Genomic DNA, 19382 nt, shown 5'->3' on the forward strand with positions numbered 1-19382 from the left:
TCATTCTCCTTCATCAACCTCTTTGTTGATGACCTTATTCTTTTCAAATAACCGTCCCTAGTGCTATGCAGTGGCTTTCATCTGAAGGTTTATTTTTTTAAAACCATTTGATGGAATTGCCCGTTTAAATCCCAGATGTCACTGATTGAGTTGACCTACTGAGTTAGAGCAGGAGGCCTTCAAATGCTTCTGCTGATTTCAACAGCAAATCAATTTATTCAGATGAGATCTGATTTGATTATTCTGCAGATTTATTTTGTAATTCATTTCAGTGAGGCAAAGGGAATTCCGAAATTCTGACAAAATATCTAAAGAAGTCAAAGGCATCTGATGCATACAGTTTGCCCACTCCTGATATCGATTTTGGAGTTAAGCTGATTGGCGGTAGAGACGGGACAGAGAAGATTACTCTTTCTTCAGGCTAATTGTCACTTCTTTAGTGTAACTTAGGATATTTAGACAAATTAACAGAGATTAGGCATGTTAAGTAATGGCCATGGTAGTTAAATAGAACCTTCAGAGCTAGAAATTATATGCCTTTTGATATCTACTGTGCTGATGGACAAGTCAACATGTAAGCTTTCATGCCCACTAATAGTTTTCTGAAACACATCTGGGTTACATGCTGAAAGCTGGGGATTTTTTTATTCTTTTCCCAAAGAACATTATCTTAGCTAGTCCTCTCAAAAGGAAAGAAAAGCCATCAGAACATGGGTAGATATTTTTCACCATTGAAAAATGAGACAAATATAGTTTTGTCCCTGGTCTTCATCTCCCAGAAAAGGTGGGCTGCTAAGGTGGAATGGTGACATGTGCTCGCCCCCATGGCTCTGAGTGCTAGCGGAGTCCAGCGCAGGGGTGACGCAGCAGGTAGAGTGCTGTACTGCAGGCCACTAAAGCTGACTGCTAGATCTGAAGGTCAGAGGTTCAAATCTCATCACCGGCTCAAGGTTGACTCAGCCTTCCATCCTTCCGGGGTGGGTAAAATGAGGACCCAGATTGTGGGGGCAATAGGCTGGCTCTGTTAAAAAGGGCTATTGCTAACATGTTGTAAGCCGCCCTGAGTCTAGGGAGAAGGGCGGCATAAAAATTGAATAAATAAATAAAATAAATTATGCTAATGCACCTGGGCAGGAAGCAGAATCACACACGGACACACTAAATCTCCATTTCCTCCCAATCAACTGGGACTCAGGAGGCAGGGAGTAGATGGGGGCAAGGCTAGTCAGAGGTGGCATTCACCACTTCTCTGAACTACTCAATATTTCTGCTACTGGTTCTGCAGAACTGGTCAGAACCTGTTGAACCTGGCTGTCCAATCTCTCCTTCAGAATCTGTAGTGTTGGAGCATTCACAACTTCTGAAGACAAGCTATTCCACTGATTAATTGTTCTCACTGTCAGGATATGTCTCCCTATTTCTAGGTTGGTTTTTTTACCCTTGATTAGTTTCCATTCATCTGCTTCTTAAAACAGGCCATGGAAAAAAATGATTCTGTCCTCCGTTTAAAAGCAGTCCCCTTTGGCTCACACTGAAGGCAGAGAAAGCATGGTTCCATGCCATGTTTTTATAGATTAAAAAAAAGGCTTAAGCCAAAACATGCACATTACCTTTCTTTTTAAAAAAAAGAAGAAGAAGAAAGAGGAGGGGGGAATTTCTGATTGCAGATAACCGCTCAATTTGATTTAGTGTCGAATGATTGTGATGGGGTTGATAACTCGGCATTCATCAGTAATTCATCTTCTCTTGGTAGAAATTTACCGCAAAGCCAGAGCTTTCCCATCCCTGACAAGTCCTATTAATCTTCTTCAGACACATTTCAATAGGTGTCTCCATCTCAGCCCTTCATCTAAACACTCTGAGTGTTGCCAGAGACTAAGAGATGCCTTATTTCAGATTCCACAAGGAGAGAACAGGGAAGAGGGGACTTTCTTAAGGTGGAGGCTGGAGGCTTTTTAATCCTCCATGTCCATTTGGTCTTTTGTCACTCCTGCATAACTCTCTTTAACGCGCCTGGAAAGGAAAATATTCCTTTTTCTGAAGGCGCAACCCATTGAGTTGTACCAGTCTTCTGTAGCCTGCCACCCATAAATGCTTGGGATTCTCTCTCTTGCCATACCCATCTTGCACATTTTAAATGGCCATGGAATAATAAATGTTTTCTTTTGTGTTGCCCTAACGGAGCAAATTGAGAAGTGCTCTTGAGGAGTAATCCGATGCACACAATCTAAGTCAACCTGTTTAACTAGCAGTGTTGAGATGGGATGGACTGCATCTCCCACCCTTCTGATCCAGTAAATACACTGGCTGGGATAATAGTCAGTGGTTGGCTGCAACCAGTTTAACAACCGGTTCGGTGATTGCACACTTTGCTTAACGCGCTTGCACACAGTGTTCAAAATACAACAACTTGAAGCTCAGTTTCTTACCTTCTCAGGCAGCCCCAGGAAGTAGAACCACGGAGGTGCATGAATCAGCTGAGCCAGAAAGAAGGAAATAGGTGACACAATAGGGCAGGGACGGGGCCCCCACGCCAGCTGTTTGTCAGAATTACCAGTTTGCCCGAACTGGTCCGAAGCGGCAATAGCGCATCACGGCTAATAGTAGATGTCTGGGATGACACCCCTATGGCACGCGTGACCCAGGTGGCATGTGGAGCCACACTGGAGGGCATGCAAGGCATTCTCTGTCAGCTCCAGCACATGTGTGCGCACTAGCCAGCTGATTTTCGGCCTTGGGAAGCCCATTTTGCCCTCTGGAGGCTTCAGGGGAAAACAGCCCAACAGACAAACCAGAAGTTCATAAAACGGACTTTTGGTTTTCCCCTTGTGCTGTTTTTCACACTCTGTGCTCCAGAGTGTAAAAAAGAGCACAACAGGCAAACTGAAAGTCCATTTTTCCAAATTTCTGTTTTGCCTGTTTGGGCTTTTTTTCACCATGCCAGGCTTCAGTGAGTCTTGTGCGTACGTGCGGGGAAATTATGTGCATGCGCAGGGGCAGTGCGTGAGGTGTGCATGCATGGGGTGAGGGAACAATAACAATAACAATAACAATAACAATAACAATAACAATAACAATAACAATAACAATAACAATAACAATAACAATAACAATAACAATAACAATAACAATAACAATAACAATAACAATAACAATAACAATAACAATAACAATAACAATAACAATAACAATAACAATAACAATAACAATAACAATAACAATAACAATAACAATAACAATTTATTAGGTTTGTATGCAACCCCTCTCTGAAGACTCGGGGTGCCTCACTACAACAATAACAATATAATATAATACAAATCTAATATTAAAAAGAACAAGCTAAAACCCATTATTACTAAAAACAATCAATGCTACACAATCACATCACACTCAAATGCTACAACTCAGAAAGGGGGGAGGATTAAAGTGGGGGCAGTTCGAATCTCCGGGGGGAGCTGAATCCAGAGGGCTAGGGCCACCACAGAGAAGGCTCTTCCCCTGGGTCCCACCAGACAACATTGTTTAGTCAACAGGTCCCAGAGAAGGTCACTGGGATTCGTGCGGCAGAAGGCGGCCCCGTAGGTATTCTGGTCCGATGCCAGGAGGGTTTTATAGGTCATTACCAACACTTTGAATTGTGTCCAGAAACTGATCGGCAGCCAGTCCAAGCTGCGGAGTGTTGACGAGACATGGACATATCTAGGAAGGCCCATGATTGCACAATCTGAAGTTTCTGAACACTCTTCAGAGGTAGCGCATGCACACACACCCTTTTAGCACAACCCCCCCCCCCCAAAAAAAAAAAAAAAGGTTCGCCAGCACATTTAGAAAGTGCCAAAAGAGTGTTAGGAAAGTTGAGCTGGACTAAGTGGTTTAAGAAAGCCAGCAATGCTTGATTTGAAATCTCTCTTTAGAAAACATAACTGTCTTATTCTGCATGTAACTTTCACCCTCTCCATTATGAAAAGATGATCATACTGTCTTACGTGGTGGAGGTACAGGGTAATCCTCGACTTACAAAGGTTCTCTTAGTGACCCTTCAAAGTTTCAACATTCCTGGGGGTGGGGGAGAATGGGACTTATGACCATTAACAGCTTCCTCATGTTCACATGATCAAAATTCAGATGGTTGCAGTGTCCTGGGGTTACATGATCAACTTTTGTGACCTTCTGGCAAACAAAAGCAATGTTAATCAATGTTATTAATTTAATGACTGCAGTAATTCATTCACCACCATGGTCATAAAAAGTGATAAAACAGGGCAAATTGTCTCACTTAGCAACAAAAATTTTGGGCTCAGTTGTAGTTGTCAGTTGATAGTGTCACTGAAGCAGTCGGCGTGAGCTTAAATGGACTCTGGGGGATGGTAGAGGACAGGAAGGCCTGGAGGAACATTATCCATGGGGGTCGCAGTGGGTCAGACATGACTTTGCAACTAACCACAACAAGTCGATTTCTACCATTCCGGTAGGAGATGACCAGGCTGAACAAAGGGAAGAATCAAATACATCATCAATCTTGAATCTCTTCAGATCTACAAGAGATTTAAGTCCAGTCCACCTTGAATTCCATTGACTCTTATCTAACACCAATTTGCTTGGACTGTTAGTGGTTCAGATTCTTGTAGAATAAACCCTTGTATCTGTTGTGGTTGGCTCTGGGTCAGCTCCTGCTCCGAGGACTGTGCATGGTGGTTTGGGAGAATCTTAAAGTTCTCAGAGACTGGTTTTACTGCCAACAGCTTTGGACAGTGAAGATTCTGGGTCAAGGGCAGACTCTGGGAGTGAAGCAGGATTGGACAGTGAGGTAGATGCAGGCAGCCCATTAGCTAATGACCCCATTAGTGAGTCATGAGACTCAGAGGAAGAGAGATTAATAGTTGCTCGCAGGCGCAGGTTTATGACAAGAAGGGAACAACTGCACAAGTATCATAGACGATAAGGGAGGACACCTGTGGCTGGGGTAATTAGACTAATGGGGCTGCTGATAAATTGCCAGTGTCGCTGAGAGCATGCATGGGAGATTATCCGTTTGGAGAAGGACAAGTGTTGTTTGATTTGGACTGTTCCAGGATTTACAAAGACTTTTTGGATATTTCACAGTTAAGTACATTTTGTGGACTCTTGAAGGGGGGGTGGCTGTGACACCTTCACAGCTGCCTTTATCTGCTTTGCTTTATGTTTGCTTTTCGCAGCATTCCAGGCTTGTGGTTTGTGGGAGAGCACGCGTGCGTACAATACTTTTGTTTTGATAAACCGACTCTCTGTTTACTTTACAACAGTGTGTGTGTTTGAATTTACATTTCTGACTTAATTGGGGCTCGTAACATGAAGCCCGGCATAACAGTATCCCTTTGAATTGCCTGGACTCCTGATTTCCTGTACTTGAACATATCCAATACTGTGTCGTTGGGTAATGGCAACGACAGTGTGGAGAAATCAAAACCTTTTCTTCCAGCTTGATCCATCTTTGACACACATCAGTCAAATGCCGTTTGAGACCCAAAGACCTCCTGGGACCCCACTCTGTCCCCCTATCACACATTAGACACCAAAGCATAAACAAATATTGTTCTGTCAAATTAGTTCTATGTAATATTTAAAGATGGATTAACTCTGAGATCCCTTACAGCAAGCAAAGGAGATGGATGCAAAGTGTGAGTGTGTGTGTGTGTGTGCGCGTGCGTGCGCGTGTGACAGAGTGTGTGTTGTGTGCCAAAGGGCTGCTTGGAATATAAATGCAATCATGAGTAGCTGAAGTACGTGGCTGGCAGAACAGAAATATGGTATTATCCTGTTGAATAAAAATCTTCAGATTGGTTTTAATGCATTAGACTTGATACCTTTAAGTCAATTCACAGATTCAATGCATTGTTAGCATAAATCCTCCCCCCACCCTGAATTGTTGCAACTCATGCAATCAGGTATTTGAATCTACTAGACTTACCATATGGGAAATTCAAAGTGGATTTTGGGAACATTCAGACTCCTAGAATTTCGGGCTAATTTCAATTGGTTATAGAACTTGTAGAACTAAGAAGAAATTTCCTGAGAGTTAGAACAATTAATCAGTGGAACCGGTTGCCTCCAGAACTTGTGGGTGCTCCACCTTTGTAATTTTTTAAAGAAGAGACTGGACAGCCATTTATCTGGAATGGAGAGGGTTTCCTGACTGAGCAGGGGGCTGGAGTAGAAGATGTCGAAGGTCCTTGCCAGCTCTGTTATTATGCTATTCTGTTCTGTTGTTCTAATGATCATTCAAACATAGACAAGAAAAGATATAAATGGGTAATAAGTGAAGCTGGATCTCATAATCAAGAGTTTGTGAGTTTGATCCTAGGTAGAGGCAGTTGTAGGGTCTCCTACTTGGGCAGGCGGTTCGTCTAGATCAGGGGTAGGAAAAGTTGGCTCTTCTATCACTTGTGGACTTCAAGTCCCAGAATTCCTGAGCCAATCATACTAGCTCAGGGATTTGGGAGTTGAAGTCCACACGTCATAGAAGAGCCAACTTTGTCTATCCCTGGTCTAGATGACATGAAAGGTCGCTTCCAGCTCTATTAATCTGTTAAATATTAAGCCACCCAGAATCACTTGAGATGGGCAGCACATAAATTTAATAAATATAATAATTTTGTGTCCAATCTTATAACTGCATGTAGGATCATATTTTTTGTGTCTTTTACTGCATCTAGAAATTAAAACAAGTAATATCTAAAGGTCAGCTGATAAACTGCCATTTACCTAGTTCCCTGTGGGGAGTTAGACTCACATCCAGATATCTAGCAATAGCATTTAGACTTATATACTGCTTCATAGTGCTTTTACAGCCCTAAGCAGTTGACAGAATCAGCCTCTTGACCCCCAACAATCTGGGTCCTCATTTTACCCACCTCAGAAGGATGGAAGGCTGAGTCAACCTTGAGCTTTTGGTGAGATCTGAACTGCTGAACTACAGCTAGCAGTTAGCTGAAGCAGCCTACACTCTAACCACTGCTCCACCCCAGTTCTTTAACAAATTGGCTACTATTTATAGATGCAGAGGTTTCATTATTCTCCCCATGATTATTATTTTTTCCTCATTTCCAGTATCTCCATTCAATAAATCACAAGATATAGGAAGACGTTCGCCATGGTCTTCATTGCACAAGTGATGAAATTGTTGGGCGCTTTTTTTTTTTTTGTATTTTTGCTTTTTTGGGGCATTTCTGGCTGGAGCACAGGTGGCCTTTCATGCTTTAGTAATGACATTCACAGGTGCATGAGAAAGAGGGAGAAGTGAGAATTCAAAAGTCCATTTTATAGGCCATGTGGCAATGTCCTTTAAGGACCACCCAGGGTCTCACGAGTAGCAAGCAGACAGCTCATTGTGTGGGGGTCAGTGGAATGAATATGTGGAAATCATATGGGCCATGCCTAATCCTAGATGACATTTAACCCTGATTCATGGAAAGAATCGTAAGCCTTACCTTTTATTTAGGGAGCTGGCCAGAGCTCCACCATCACCTTGAGATGTTTCTCAGCTGTTCTTCTCTGTCCTGCTTCCAGAATGTAGACGTGTTCCTCACCGAGTACTTCCATCAAAACCACGTTGAGGGATCCCTACAGTAAAAAGGCCGGGCCTCAGTAGCATCCCTCGTGTCTCAACACATTAAATTGAGGAGGAATGGACAAAGTTCAGATCTATTGTCATTTCTTCCTGTTTTGAGTGGAAAATTTCAGCAACAATTTTCCCTCTCTTATCATTCTATTGGATCAAAGGAAAATTGTTATTGAAATTTCCTTCAAAGAACATAAAACCAAAGAAAATATTGGAGGTGAAATGTGATCTGCCTAGTTGTATTCTAAATACAGATTATTTATTTGTTTGTTTGTTTATTAGATTTCTATGCTGCCCTTCTTGAGGTGACTCAGGGCAGCATACAACATTAATATAACAATATATAAGAAATCTAAAATCCCTAAAATATGAAAAATTACTAAAAACATTTAAAAGACCCCATGAGCACTCGCATATATTCATTCAATCCAATCGTATCTCATATCGGCCGGAGACAGTCTCATCACTCACGGCCCCCATGCCTGCCGGCAAAGGTAGGTTTTTAAGACTTTGCAAAAGACCAGGAGGGAGGGGGAGGTACGTATCTCCGGAGGGAGTTCATTCCAGAGGGCCAGAGCCACCACAGAGAAGGCTCTTCCCCTAGGCCCCACCAGCTGACATTGTCTGGTTGACGGGACCTGGAGATGGCCGATTCTGTGCGACCTAACTGGCCGCTGGGATACATGAGGCAGAAGACGGTCACGAATTAAAATATTATCCCAGATTAAAAATAAATAAGGAAGGAAGGCCTGGAGACCTGAAGGCAGGAAGGAAGGAAGGAAAGAAGGAAGGAAGGAAGGAAGGAAGGAAGGAAGGAAGGAAGGAAGGAAGGAAGGAAGGAAGGAAGGAAGGAAGAATTATCCTCCAGAACACCAAACAACAGGACAGGAAATAATGGTTGGAAACTAGTGAAAGTGAGAAGCAACCTGGAATTCCTAACTATAAGGACAAATAACCAGTGGAACAGAAGTTGCCTTCAGAAGTCATGGTTGCTCCATCACTGGAGGTTTCTAAGAAGAGACCGGACAGCCGCTTGTCTGAGATGGCATAGGTCCATGATGGAGAAGGCATGGCATGCATGCCACAGGTGGCACGCTGATCCCTCTCTGTGGGCATACAACCTGCCACCCAACTCAGCTCCGCCACACGTCCATGTGTCTCCTGCCGGCCAGCTGATTTTTGGGTAACTGCTGCGCATGTGCAGAGAGCAGGCTGCAGATATGAAGAGCATTTGCAGGTGGGCGGTGGGGTTCACATGTGTATTTGAGGGGTGGGGGAGCAGCACCTGCACTTCCCATTTTTGGTTGCAGGAGGCTGCAGGGAGGCCTGACAGGCTCAAAACATGGCAGGGGTCACACACGCAAGCACGAGAGGAGCATGGGGTCTCATGTCCAGGGGGGGCAAGGGGAGCATGGGGTTGTGCATTCATGTGTGGGGGTGAGGTGCATGGGGGTGTTGCACATGCATTCAGCACACAATGAGAAAAAGGTTAGCCATGACTGGTATAGGTCCTCCTGCTTCAGTAGGGGAGTGGACTAGAAGACCTCCAATGTCCCTTCCAGCTCTTGTTATTCTATTCTATTCTATTCTGTACAATAGCCCATGGAAATCTTTATTGAAGTGAATCAAGAAAATAAGTATCAGTCAGATGAATATGGAACTGTGAGATCATCACAGCAGGGAAGTAAGTTTCTATAAAAATTACAGTATTAAAATTGCAGAAAAAAATGTTGCAAAGGCTGATGTAAGAAATCATACACTCAAAGGGGAAGAACATTGATTCCCAACCATATAATCTAAGTTTCAAGGAGGAAGCAATGGGGAATAATATCCTAATTTGGAATGGGACACTTCCAAAATGTGTTTTACTACTTAGAACTAACCAAACAACCCGTGTCCCATTGAGTCAACATTTGAGAGATACATCTTTATCTAAATAGAGGATCAGAATGACAACAATTTCCAATTTCTTAATGGCTGGCTGGGAACATCAGAAATTTTCCCTCCCTCCTTCCTTCCTTCCTTCCTTCTTTCCTTCACTCCATTTCCTCTCTTATCTCTGCTTCCTACCTACCTTCCTTTTTCCTTGCTCCTCTTTCCTTCCTGCCTTCCTTTTTCCTGCCTGCCTGCCTGCCACAAATTCAATGCTACTTTTCTCCTATGGTAATGTTATATCTTTCCATACTTTGAATGGCCTTGTTCACAAAATGCCCTGAAACGGACAATGCCAAACCCCAGCGGACAGAGCTACAAGCTTTATTAGCCTAGACATTGATCAAATCCAGCCTACTGGGTTTGTTTATGGTTCAATGTATCACACACACCCCAAAATACGTTAATTCAGTAATCAGGTGAAGTGTGCAGTTGAAGGCAGGGACAAAGAACCCAGCAGGATTAAACTCAGCAGGGCTGTCTTCCTGCTGTGCCTGAGATAGGAGGGTGAACACCAAGTAGGCATTTTTCATGCCTGACCTCTAGTACGAATTCAGAGATTTATCTCTGAAGCAGGTCTACCATTCTTCAACCACTCTGCCCAGGAGCGGGCTGTTGGGGGTTTGCAGGGGTTCAGGAGAACCTCTAGCTAAGATTCTGTGCAGTTCAGAGAACCCCAAAATCCCACACCTGGCTGGACCTGCCCACCCCTCCCAGGAGTCCCCACATGGCCCATTTTAGATGCAGGTAAGTGCAGGGCACATGTGGAGGCTTAGGGAGGGTGGAAAATGGACCTACCGGAAGTAGAGAGCGTATGGAGCCTGGGAAAGCCTTTTTTCCCCTCCAGAGGCTCAAGGAAAGCCTCTGTAGCCCAGGGAGGGCTAAACCGCCCACCGAACCCCGCTGTTGTGATGCAAGAGGTCAACTGCCTCTGTCCGACACACAGTGAATCTGGAGACACTTGCTAATCTTACAGGGCCAGGATCAAAATGTCCGAGCATGAATATTAAGGCTTTTCAGCGATCATTTATACATGTCTTGCTTAGACGTACAATGACAACCAAACACAACATTTATGTGGCTAAGCAAGACCGTCTAGTCCAGTGATGGCAAATCTATGGCATGGGGGCCACAGGTGGCACGTGGACCCATATCTGCTGGCATGCAAGCCATTGCCCTAGCTCAACTCCAACATTCATGTGTGTGCCTGCCAGCTGATTTTTGGCTCGCACAGAGGCTCTGGGAGGGTGTTTTTGGCTTCCAGAAGAGCCTTCACGAGGATGGGGGTGGGCATTTTCCCCCTTCTCTGGCTCCAGGGAAGCCCTGGAGCTTGGGGAGGGCAAAACACAAGCCTACTGGGCCCACCAGAAGTTGGGAAAGAAGCTGTTTCCGGCCTCCAGAGGGAAGCTGTTTTCGCCCTCCCCAGACATTGAATTATGGGTGTGGGCACCTTTAATCATCTTAGTTGCTCTTCTCTGCACTTTTTCCAAGTCTCAGCACCTTTATATAATGTTTACATGTTACAATGCTTAAAATCTATGTTATCATAATAATTCAAAAATCATTGATATTCTTGCCAATCATTGTTATTCTTCATTGCCAGTTTCCCATTGGAAAACTCAGGTACTAAGCCAGGGTTTGTCAAAAGAATTCCATTGAGATAAAGCATTAAAATCCAAGGGGGTGGGGGGCAGTTTAAGCCCAGGGAAAAGATGTTTCCTTGGATGAAGTGCTTTTTCCCAGCCCGCTTCCTCTCCTTTGAATGCCACCTCAGGCTTTGCTTCATATTTCCTTCAAGCACCCTCAAATCCATTCTCGAAATCATGTAAAGATCTCAATGACCTTATTGTAGGTGGCAAGTTTAAATGTGCCATATTAATAACTTCTTATCCAAGACAAATTAAGTCCTTATGTGTCAAAAGCTCTTGGTGCTGGATTACCTACAAGAGAAGTATTTATTGAATAAATGTTAGATCCAATTTCATTTTAATGTGACTGACAGCAGACTTCAGCCTTTGCAAATGAGATTTTAAAAAACACTTGGATTTGAGCCTGCATTGCAACTTTACGCCGAACTTGTCCTTTCCTATTATGGTCTTTTCAAAAAAGGAGATATCAAAAGTGGTTTGGTGATGAGTAGAGGGTCTTTCCCCCCCCTTTCATTCTTATTCTGAAGAGCAAAGAGAGAGATAGAAAGCACAGGGAAGAAGAAGAAGAAAAAAGGCCTGGCATTCAGCCTAAAGAGAAATCATTGAAACAAATTAATCCTATGCCGTTTAAATTGACATGGTAATCCATCATCAGCAAACTAAATTCTGAAAGCAATCTAGAATCGGCAGTCTTCGTTCACGGCCCCTGAAGGCACAAAAGCAGATAGTTTAAAAAGAGAGAGAGAGAAGGAGGAATAGAAGGGAAAATATTCTAAAAGAAAGCAATGCCTAGAAAAAAAGGAAATATAAATGGATAGATGAGAAAAAGAGTGGGGGGGAGGAGAGAGAAAGATGATAGGTAGAATAGATGATAGGTAGATGATGGATGGATGATGGACAGATGGGTAGATAGATTAGATAGATAGATAGATAGATAGATAGATAGATAGATGGATGGACGGATAATGGATGGACAGACAGACAGGTAATAGATGGATGGAAGAGAGAGAGAGAGAGGAGAGAGCGGGGGAGATAATAGACAGATAGATAGACAGAATCCTCGGTGCTTCTGAGCTTGTTGCTTGCAAATGTTTCATTACTCAACTAGGTAATATTAGTGCCCTGCTGATGGTGATATTACCTGGTTGTGTAATGAAATGTCTTCAAACCAACAAGCTCAGAGAGCATCAAGTACTGCATAATTCAAGAGAGAGACAGAGGGAGACAGCTCTGTGAGAGTTTTCTACCCTCACCTAAGGTTGTTTACCTTTCCAAGTGGAAACGAAATACATAAACCAGAACAAGCAGTGCTCCACCATCTTCCCTAAGTCCTTTTCTTCTTCCTTTTAACCTCTTCTGCAGGGAAGGAAATCTCAGAGTTTTTATCTTTGGATGGTCAACACTCGCTGCAGCCCCCCCCCTCTCTTTCTCTCTCTTTCATACAAACTCAGGCACATCTACAGAATGGGCCATTCCTAGGGAGGTCAAAAAAGTCAGGATGGCAGTCATGCAAGTGTGATGAAAACCACCAGTTTTACTACCAGCTCTGTGGGTTTGGCTTGGTGGGCATAACAAGGGAAGGATACTGCAAAATCCCCCTTTCCTCCCAATTTGCTGGGACTTGGGAGGCAGAGAATAGATGGGGATGGGACCAGTCAGAGGTGACATTTATCAGTTCTCCAAACTACTCAAAATTTCCACTCCCAGTTCTCCAGAACTGGTCAGATCCTGCTGAATTCCACCTCTGGGACTCGCAGGGAGCTAGTGGCACACAGACTTGACCAATTGATTCATCAGTCAGACAAAACAACAAATCCCTAATACTAGACAGAAGTGCAGATTTTTAAGAAGCTCAACTAAGAGTTGTCTATGGAGAATCTCAGTCATCCAGGTCATCATTTTCCCAAAGATGCTTTTTTTCCCCCAAGAAGCAAACTAGACTTTTTGGTTTTTCTTTGAAGACATTTTGCTTCCATCTCTTTTTTTAATTGACCTTTTCATCTTTAAACATCATGCTATTTTAATACACCCAATTTCATTGTTATTATTTGTCAATATACTATATTTCATATATTTACATAGTCTCATATCTTTGTCTTCATCTCACATTGTCTCAGTCTTTCCTTTTTTTTAGTCCAATCATACTTCAGAGTAGTCCAAATTATTTTGTCCTTTAAGTTCAATAGTGCTTATTGCACACCTATATATTTTGTTGATCAACACAGTTTCCGGTGAAATTTGTTGTCCTTCCAATATCAGGCATCTGCGATTCTTGCTGTGATGATAATAGGTAACAGTAAATATCGTGTATGTTTGGGATGTTATTTTCTTATTATTCCCAACAAGAAAAATTCCGCAGTATATTCTATTGTTCTTTCCGTAGCCAGCTATGTACTTTTTTCCAGTAACCTTTTGCTTTGGGGCACAACCACCACATATGAAAGAAGGTGACGTTTCACTTTTCTCATCTAAGAAACTTCTGCGGCTTTGAAGGAAAACCAGAAGTCCAGTTGTCTCTTGAAAAATCACTTTTCGATCAATTAAGAGTTATTAAAGAGTGGTCTGAAGTGTGTTTCCCAGTGCTGCCATTGTCAGGAAGCGTGGACTTCAACCCTCATAATTCTCAACAAGGGCTGGGGAAAACCGGTATGGACGATTGAATCGTCACTCTGAATTCTCATTAAGGCTTTATTGCTGAAAACCGTAGCAATAATATCATTAGAGAGCAGTTACATGACTGCTTCTCTTTCTCTATGGGTGTAGTGGGGGGGGGGAATGGAATATCACAAAGCTGTACAGGAATTTGGTCGTTCAGGATGATGTTAAAGTGTCAGATCTCTGATTACAGTAAACAGATGACAGAATGTCCTTCCTGTTCTGTGTCTTCTCTATCCTGTGCATGAAAAAAAAATGGTACGAATCCTTTTTTTTTTTTTTTTTTGCTCAAAACAAAGAGCCGTCACATAAAAATCACAACTCCGCTCATTGCCAGCAGCAAGGGCCATTCAATTACAGCCTGGCAAATTAAATATCTTCTTATGTTTAAATCCCAGTTCTCATTCCATTAGAGGAGATAAAACCTTGTTCCTGGAATGTCTTCCAAATACATTATTTTTTAAAAAAAAATCTGAGCAGTTCTTGTGATGGAGTCCAGGGTATTGCGATTTAAGAGGATAACAGTTGGAATGACGCGTCCAACCTCCTATACAAGGCAGGAGACTCTAACCCAGGGACGTCAAATTCAATTTCATTGGTGGACACATCAGTATTGTGGTTGACCTGGGGGGAGGGGCATGTGGGCATGGCTGACTGGGTGGGCGTGGCCAGCTTGATATGACTCGTCAAACTGCCAGCATGTTTCTTCTTTGCATTGAGTAGACTAGGCCAAAGCCACGCTGGCCCAATATTTCCTAGTTGTATTGGGCAGACTGGACCTAAGCCAGGTGGGCTGGCTCCTTATACTTTCCAGGACGGCCTCATGGACCGGATCTGACCACATCATGGGCCGTATCCCGCCCACGGGCCTTGTGTTTGACACACCTGCCCTGAACAAATGGCTGTTCAGTCCCTTCTTAAAATCCTCCAGAGATGGTACACCCACAAATTCTGGAGGCAAGTCGTTCCACTGTTTAATTGTTCTCATTGTCAGGAAATATCACCTTAGTTCTAAGCTGGTTCTCTCCTGCCTTAGTTTCTTTGGCACAGAACTGGCCCAAAATATACAGGAACGTCCTGTTTTACCATGTTGTCCATTTGAACCTCGTATTTATTTATTTATTAGATTTGTATGCTGCCCCTCTCCAAGGACTTACTTATGAAATCTCAGCTTTGCATATAAATATGAACCATAATTAGGATATCATTGTTTTGCTTCTGGAGCCTCTAAAGCCATATTGGCATAAGCTACTCAAAAGACTGAGTGGGTTTCTTGATTATTTAACTTGATATTCCTCTGGATGGACCTATAATTGATGAACCAGAAGGAGAAACATTATTTTGGATGCACTTTTAAAATCTCAAAGAAGAGAAGAAATAATCTTTCTTTTCTTCTCTTCTCTGATTGAATGCTACTCCTATGTTTCATTGTTTTTGTGCCTGTTTTGTTGTTAGTTTTTGTTGTTCGTTGTTGTTGTTGGGTTGCTGAGATATTGAAACATTAATCTACCTTATCTTCTATGATTTATAATGGGAGCTTTCAGGAGGAAGGGAGATTATATGCAGCCTGGAAGTGAACAGGAAGTTAAAAGATAAAATCCTTGCTCTAGCCATCTTTGAGCATTAGCTGGATTTGCACAATTAATAGTCACCCGAACCATGGTTTAAATCAATATTCTGGCTTTGCACAATCAGTTTTTTCTTCCTTCCTCTCCCTCCCAAATTTGAAACAAAAAAAATGGTGGCAAATATTTTTTATTATTTTGCAGAGTTAGTGTTAGCCTTTTAGTAACCTTACCAATATCAGTTTTTTAGTATAATAACAGACCATACAACTGCCTAAAAATACAAGTCTTGGTTTTGATACTATGTGTTCAGGAAATAATTAATACCATACTGTCAATGGCAACAGAATTATAAATCCACAATTCAAATCATATTTAAACTAAGAGGGGTTTTTTTTAATTAAGAAACATGAAACGAAAACATACAATCCCTCCTCTCCGAACATTATTACAGTTGCTACTGAGTGTGTATGAATAACATATAATTTTGTTTTGAAAAATAATATCCAGGATGAATATGCCATTCGGTCCCCTTTGTTTATTTCAATAACAACAATCATCTTCAAAACTATGAATTAACAATTGACTAATAAGCATGAGAAACAGTGCAAAAATTCTGTAAATTTTTTAACAACTTAAAAAAAAAATGACATTAACCTCAAAGTTTTTTGCAGTACAAGGCAAAACTATAGATTCTCTAAAGTAAAAATTATAGCCCCCAAACCTCACAAATACACTATAATCAAAGGAGAGGAGGAGGAAGGAGAGGAAGAGAAAAAGGAAGAGGAGAGAGAGAAACAAGAAGAGGAATTAAATAATAGAATCATACAAATTATTCTCTTATTTAAACTAAATCAAGATTTGAAAATAAGAAGATACAGATGAAAGAAGAAAAATATCACTTTTTTTCACCCTTGAGTTAATGAAATGTAAAAACTCTAGTCTTTAATTGTGAAGTTTATAATCCCATGTCTGTTCACTGAGGACTAAACCTTGTGAACTCAAAAGTTATTTCAAGTCCATATGAGCAAAATGCCCAATTCCTGGTTTCCCCCACACACTCCCCCACCCACCCACCCACCCACCAAAATAGCTCTTTCCAAACTGAGCAGTTGGCATCCCTTGCCCATTCCTGCAAAGAAACCTTTCTCATGAATCGCATCTGAATGAACAACACTAATAAAAATTCCATGGAATGAACATATCAAAGAAGGGGGGGAGAGAGAGAAATGGATAAAAAACAATGAAGAATGCTATAACAAAGTGGCTCGTGTTACACCAGTAAGGTTTCCCTCCTGGATTATTTTACCAGACCGTGTGCGTGCTTTAATTGGAATATTGGTTTAATTGTTTAATTAATTAACTAAAGAAAGGATCACTTTTAATCAACAGGGTTGCAAGTTCAGGACACCCAAGTTTTTGAAGGCAGTGTGGCCACTTCTCAAAAATGAAGGTGGTTTTATTTATATCCTTTCCCTTTGAATTTTGGAGAACTATGCTGGATGGAAAGAGAGCTGATTAGGGGATCCCGGATTCTGCAACTGCTTGACAGCAGGCATGAAGTTTACCTAGTTGATCTGAACTGGTGAATATACAAGAAAGAGGATGGCATAATTCCTGTGGAACAAAAAATCCTCAAATTATGAGTGAAAGGAACATCAATCAGAAATGTTTAAAACTCAAAATATGGAGCATTCTAAACTGCCCAGTGCCTTTCCCTCTTCATTACAGTGCCTGCCATTCTTAAATATATTTATCTTCATAACAGATACCAACAGGCAAATATTTTTTCAATTAAGCTTTGAAAGCAAGAGGAAGAGAAAGAAAATACTACCAATAAGAGCTGTGTGAAACTAAGCTTTAGCAGAAGCTAGCAGAAGCTAGTAACAGAGGGGGGGGGGGGGGACCCAAGAAGACAAATAAGGAGCGAGGGAAGGAATTAGAGATAAGTGAATTCTTAACTTCCTCTTCCAGCCAGGTCTTTAACAATGTTTATGACTAACTGGTCTTCATTCATTTGAAGGAGTCCCAGTCTCAAAAGAGTCACTTAAAATGTTTGCAAGGATGTGCCAAACGCTTTCAGGGGGGGGGGAGAAACGAGGATGTAGTAATCATTACACGTATACTGTATAATGCAGTTTGGGTTAATGTTGGTTTTTGTTCTGTTTTTTTTTTGTTTTTTTTAAACATCCTCTACACTCCTGCAAACTGAGAGTGGGTTTTTCTTTTGGTTTTCTTCTTTTTTTAAGGTCCTCTTTTGAATTCTCTCTCGTAAGTAGATAATACTTTACAGAAGTCGTCAAAAACAATGGAGCTGCCTGTTTAATTAATGTGGGCTCCTATTTGTTTAATATTAACTAGGAATGATATTAGGTGCAGAAGAGCTAAAGGCAATTTGGAGTTCCAAAATAATTTTTTAAAGGAAGCATGTTCGTTGTGTTTGTTTTAGTGCTTTTTTATCTTTCATTTGGAATCTGACAAAAAGAGGGGGAGGGTGGAAATAAGGAGAAAGAGAAAATGCCATCACTAAAAGAAACTGTAATTGCACTCCTGAATTATCATTAGATTACTGGGGGAAATATGGGGGGGGGGGGTTAAGTGCAATTATTTCAGGCTTTGTTTTCCAAACTAGCATACTTTTTTTCCCCAAGTCATGTTTCCTTGTTATATTTCTGTCCAAAATAGTAAACCTCTATCTATCTATCTATCTATCTATCTATCTATCTATCTATCTATCTATCTATCTATCTATCTATCTATCTATCTATCTATCTATCTACCTACCTACCTACCTACCTACCTACCTGGATGCATGCAGGTTACATGCATACAAATACCTGCACAAACATTTTATCTATACACACAACAGCATGCAATTCTATGTTGATCTCTGTCTATCTTCTCAGTTGGGAAACAAACCTATTAAAATATGCAAATGAGAGGTGGGTTTTTTTTCCTCCTGAGTTTTTTTTTAGGGACCATGTTTTTAAATTGATTTTTTGGTAGCATAGAACTGCTGCTGGATTAAAATATGTCTCCTGCTCGTTTAATGAAATTGCAATCCAGCAATTAATTCTGGAATTAGAATAGTTAAACTACTCTACAAATATTATTCCAAGCAGGTAAATGTTTGCATAACTCTTACAATGGGGGTGGGATATCTGCGCATCCATATACACAGTTGAAAAATGGGGGAAACGGCAACCACACAGAATAATAATCCCTATCCAGCTTTTATAGATAGAGTGAGAGGTGTAGGGGGGGGGGGGGAGTCCTGTCCTGTTCTAGCATTCACACCTCCATCCTTTATCTATTTGTTCAATGTATTTCTGCTCAGGGACTGCAAGGGTTAATAAAATCCATTGATTCTGTCCTTTTGCACAGTCCAAGGAATTATTTTATCCTTTTATATATATAGGACCATGGATAAAATAATTCCAAAAATATATGCAAATATATATATGCAAAATGTAATCAGATTACAGGAGACATTAACAACATCCCTTTTCTTCTTCACCCCTCCTTTTTTTAAAAAAAAACCCATTGGTCTGACCACACTGCAACACTCCTAGGAAGAAAGTTGTCCACTCATTAAATAAGTTGAATTGGAGTTACCAGGAATTGCGAAGTGTATTATTAGATGAACTGGGAAATCTGTGGTGTATTTTAGCCCTAACAAATGGATCTTCCATCCGGTACAAAACTGAGTTGCAAGGAGAAACAAAACAGTTTAATTCGAAATGGTGACGAGAAGGTTTCTTTCTTTCTTTTTTCTTTTTCTTTCTTTCCTTTTCTTTTTAAAAGTAATCTGGTATCTAGTACCCTTCTGGTTCCAAATTCCAAAAAGTTTGTATATGTTTGTTTGTTTTTCCTAAGAAAGGGAGAAGTAGAGTGAGACTTAGCTCTTAAAACCTTCTCAGCTAACCTGCCTGGCCAACCTAAGGAGAAGTTGATTCTAATCAGTTGCGTTTGTACCTTCAGTTT

At 41.4% G+C, this 19382-nt stretch overlaps 1 long non-coding RNA gene across 2 annotated transcripts in view; it reads right to left on the reverse strand.

Moving 5' to 3' along the window:
* LOC139173140 (uncharacterized) overlaps positions 1–19382 on the reverse strand; it is a 40354-nt gene that overhangs the window by 13012 nt on the left and 7960 nt on the right. For both annotated transcript variants that reach the window (XR_011559990.1, XR_011559989.1), the window contains exons 2-3: positions 12446–12534; positions 7467–7599 (exon numbers count right to left, since the gene is read on the reverse strand). This is a non-coding gene — a long non-coding RNA (uncharacterized lncRNA). The remainder of the gene's footprint in view (positions 1–7466; positions 7600–12445; positions 12535–19382) is intronic.

The sequence above is a fragment of the Erythrolamprus reginae genome, chromosome 10 (assembly GCF_031021105.1).
Source record: "Erythrolamprus reginae isolate rEryReg1 chromosome 10, rEryReg1.hap1, whole genome shotgun sequence".
Taxonomy (NCBI): domain Eukaryota; kingdom Metazoa; phylum Chordata; class Lepidosauria; order Squamata; family Dipsadidae; genus Erythrolamprus; species Erythrolamprus reginae.